This window comes from Aplysia californica, unplaced genomic scaffold (assembly GCF_000002075.1).
Source record: "Aplysia californica isolate F4 #8 unplaced genomic scaffold, AplCal3.0 scaffold00329, whole genome shotgun sequence".
NCBI lineage: Eukaryota > Metazoa > Mollusca > Gastropoda > Aplysiida > Aplysiidae > Aplysia > Aplysia californica.
This window is the reverse complement of record NW_004797599.1, coordinates 366,946-370,943: the sequence shown is the minus strand read 5'-3', so window position 1 is coordinate 370,943 and position 3,998 is coordinate 366,946. Positions and strand designations below refer to the sequence as shown.

The 3,998-nt window shown below is 39.9% G+C and overlaps 1 protein-coding gene across 1 annotated transcript in view; it reads right to left on the bottom strand.

Annotated features, from left to right (window-relative positions):
- LOC101856820 overlaps nucleotides 1-3,998 on the bottom strand; it is a 15,909-nt gene that overhangs the window by 4,700 nt on the left and 7,211 nt on the right. The window lies entirely within an intron of this gene.

Sequence of the window (3,998 nt, the reverse complement as noted above, 5' to 3'; positions counted from 1 at the left end):
TAGAAGAAGAAGAAGAAGAAGAAGAAGAAGAAGAAGAAGAAGAAGAAGAAGAAGAAGAAGAAGAAGAAGAAGAAGAAGAAGAAGAAGAAGAAGAAGAAATAGAAGAAGTAGAAAAATAACAAAAAGTACAAGAACAACAAAAAGAACAAGACCTTATATCTATTTTACGAATTCAAATTTGGGTGCTTTTTGGCCATTCTGGGATTTTAAAAAAAATATTTTTTTTTGCCTCTTTGTGTAGGTTGGGGTTTTTTTGTGGCATTTTGGTGAAATAAAGCAAAATAATAAAATCGAAGAGACTGATATTTTTGGCTCGTTTGGGAACTTATATCTCATTTTTGTTTTGTTTTGGGCTCAACGGCTTTTGTGACTTTCAAAAACACATTCCTGCATGGATTTTACTGAAAGACATTGATCAAATGCACAAGAATGTAAGTTTACAGTTTGCTAGGACACCCCGGCTTTGGAAGTCACAAAATTTTGGCAGCCTTTTTCTCGCTTATTTTACCTTTGAAACTAGGCGTTCCCCAATCCTTTAATCGCAAATATCTCTTCTTCTATTAAAGATTAGTGTACTATTTTCATCAAAAGCTAAGCAAATGAATAGTCTTTAAGATTATTTAAATAACTCTGATTGCCCAAAAGTTGACGAGCGCATAATTTAACCACGTCGTGACACATTGGTTTTTTTTGTTTTTTTTGTTTGTTTTTTTGGTCAGATTTTTTTGCGTGTTTTCTTTGCTAACGGATTTCTGCCGCAGAAGACGGAAATCACCTGGCTTAAATCACAGAAACGTCGGCAGAAAACTAACTTGGGTCGAGAAATGCTGTTAAAATCAATAATTACAGCTAAGAAAATTGCGTTGTCGCAGGGTTTTTCAGTCTTGTTGTCGATTTAAAATTGTGCGTTTGGACGAGTCACTACCCATGGTACAGTTGAAAAAGGCGAACTATGCCGCTTTCCAGATAACGACCAGCAAATATAATTGTGTATGAGATGAGTCTAATTCTATTCATCAGGGATTATGTCTCGTCATTGGGACTAACCTTTTTCTTATGATAATATTCTCTTGACATATTTGTCCGCGACAAGAAGAAGAAGAAGAAGAAGAAGAAGAAGAAGAAGAAGAAGAAGAAGAAGAAGTAGAAGAAGAAGAAGAAGGGGGCTCTCGTGGCGTAGAGGTTAAGGTGTTCGCCTCTCATTCGAAGGTCCCGGGTTCGAATCCGGGTAGCGACGGAAAAAATTTTCTTCTCTAAAATTGTCTCCTTTCATGCTCTCTAGCAATCTTCTGTCGTCTGCTTTCGTCTCCACTTTCTGCCCCCTCCTCCTCACCTCCTGTGACCCCTCCTCTGGGCTCCTGACTCTTTCTGCAGCCTTTCTACTGCTTAACCTTAGCTCCTTCTTACTGCTGTCTTTCAGCCACACCCCTAATCTTCTGGTTGGAAAGATCAACACCCACCTCCTCGGACAAGGGCGAAAAATCTCGGACGTCCGGAGTGCAATTTGTGCTCGTTAAAGATCCCTTAGTGGTCCAAAATCGATAAGACTAGGCTTCAGCCGCCACCCGTGAAAAATTCAAAATGCTTTACCTACTGGAAATGTTTAATGTGTCCCGCGCGCTCACATGACGTTATGCAGTTGCGAGCGCAGTAAAAACCATATGATTATTCGGAGACGTTATCAGGATATTTAAAGAATTTCACTAAAAAAGCTTATAACCATGTTGTGAAACTCAATATTTTTCACGTCAAATTCCCCAAAACTAGATACCATGCATGTAAAACTTTGTAATTCTAGGGGGCCGATTTGATCAAGTGAGCTGTCAGGCGATAAAAAGATCAGCTCTGTCGTCTTTTGCGGCTCAAGTGCTATTTACAGATATTATTCCGTGTACAGCTTGGAAACTGAAACTGTTTATTATGACTTGTCAAAATTTTCCCACGATTTCGTATAATTTTGTCGAAAATTCCCACGATTTCGTTCTCATTTTGTCGAAATTTCCCGCTCTACGATTCTGTTTTAAAACCCAGAGAAGACGATGACACACCGCTGTCGATAACAAAAAACGTTTGACATTTTGTAGTATCTGCCACGGGGAGGAAGTGTCATGTGTTCATTACTCACGTTTGTACTGCCAAGTCAACTCTAGTCAATTCCGCCAGATATACAGTACGCTGTGACCTTTTAGTCTGTTTGTTTTCACCGCGAATCGTATTTCATATGCCGACAAAACAGATCAATATTATTATATTCGGAGAGGGTGAATGAGGAGGGGATTGGGTGGGGGTAGGGGTGGAGAAGGGGGTGATTAATTATGGAGCGGGAAAAAGTGTAGGGAGTTGCCGTGTTTTGGGGTTTGTTGAGAATGTAGGGAGAAGTACTTTTTGGTGGATTTTTGTTAGTAAAGGGTAGCACAACATTTAGTTAAATAAGAACTACTGACTGACAGAAAAAACAAAGGAAAACGGAAAAAAGGAGTAGGATCAATCTTTGGCGCCCTCTAACCATGCGCAAAGACTATTTAGTTAAAGAATAAGAAAGATTGAAGATAGAAAGAGCACAGGGTGGAGGGCCTCAAAAAGTCCCCGATGGAGATCCGAACCAGGACCATTCGCTCCCTAGTCCTCCATGTTTTACGTACTGAGCTAAGGGAGCGCCAAAAGGCGTTGGTCCCACATTGTATCGATACTTTTGCACTTTTGCAACACCGACCCTTTCGCTTCGTCATGGTTTCAAGTTGTCTGCTGTGGGTGGTTGGCGGGTGCTCTGGTGTGGTTTGCTCCTTTTTCCCTATCAAACATCTATCGTCCTTACCTCTCTCTATTTTTTTTTTTGAGTGCTTGTTACTCCTTTGTAACACCTCTAATCGTGGGCTGTAGATGGTGAAAGGTTTTGTGAGTGTGATGTCTTTTGTTGAGCGTTTAATCTGCTGCTTGCACTGTATGCTTTCCGGGAAGCTGAGAATATTTCTAAGTTTTCTCAGATCTGTTGGGGTAATAATAATATTGTAAAACGCATAGAGCTTGCTGTTGAGCAGCGGTATACGCTATACAAATGCTACTTGTTATTATTATTATTATTAATATTATTATTATTATTATTATTATCATTATTATTATTATTACTATTATTATTATTATCCAAACGCGTGTTATTGGTAGAGTAAACAGAAGTTTTAGGTATACACATAGGCGTCAAAGTAACGTTCGGTGGAATTCACATAAACAGCAATCTGTGGGACAGCTGGATTCTCTTCGGTTTAGCCGTGTTTTTGGTTTAGAGAGCTTACTCAAATAACGAAGAAAAAAAATCAGCGAGTCTATTATAATAACATTTTATCGGTTTACTGATATTTTCGGATTAATCGTGATCAGTTTAAGCGGACTCCTTTGTATACGTTCAATACGTATAGTGGAAATAATAGTACACAGGGATGTTCGGCGTCGATATTGTCTGTGGCTGCAGCGTTTGGAACCGCAATGATTGGTTTCTAAATTTGGAAATCTAAAATGTGGCGTTTGCTATTGAAAAGGGGTGATTATGGCGTTTCGTGTCAGCGTCTGGCGGTTATATTTGGTTGTCAATTTTCGCAGCAGGGTATCACTTCATTATTGAACTGATCTGTCAGCCGTATTGCTTATCCTATTATGGAAGAAGTGACTGTTTGTGCTGTTGGCCTTGCAAACAGGAGACCAGAGTTCACGTTCCTTCGTAGGAACGTTTTTTGTTTTTCTGTTGTGGGTTGTTTCTTTTTAGTGTGAAAATGTCCGTCTTTCTGAACGGAAGAAGCATTCAGAACGGCTTGGGTTGGCCTTGACAGACGGGGTCGAAGTAGGCCACCTCATACGTTAACCTAAACGCAATGCATCAATAGTCTACAAAATGTTTATGATGTAATATGCAAGTTTTAAGCACCCATCGAGCTTATCTAAATAATCTAGGAGGCGGGCTGCTTCGACCCTACCTGTCAGGGTAAACACGGGCTGCCGGTTCCTGC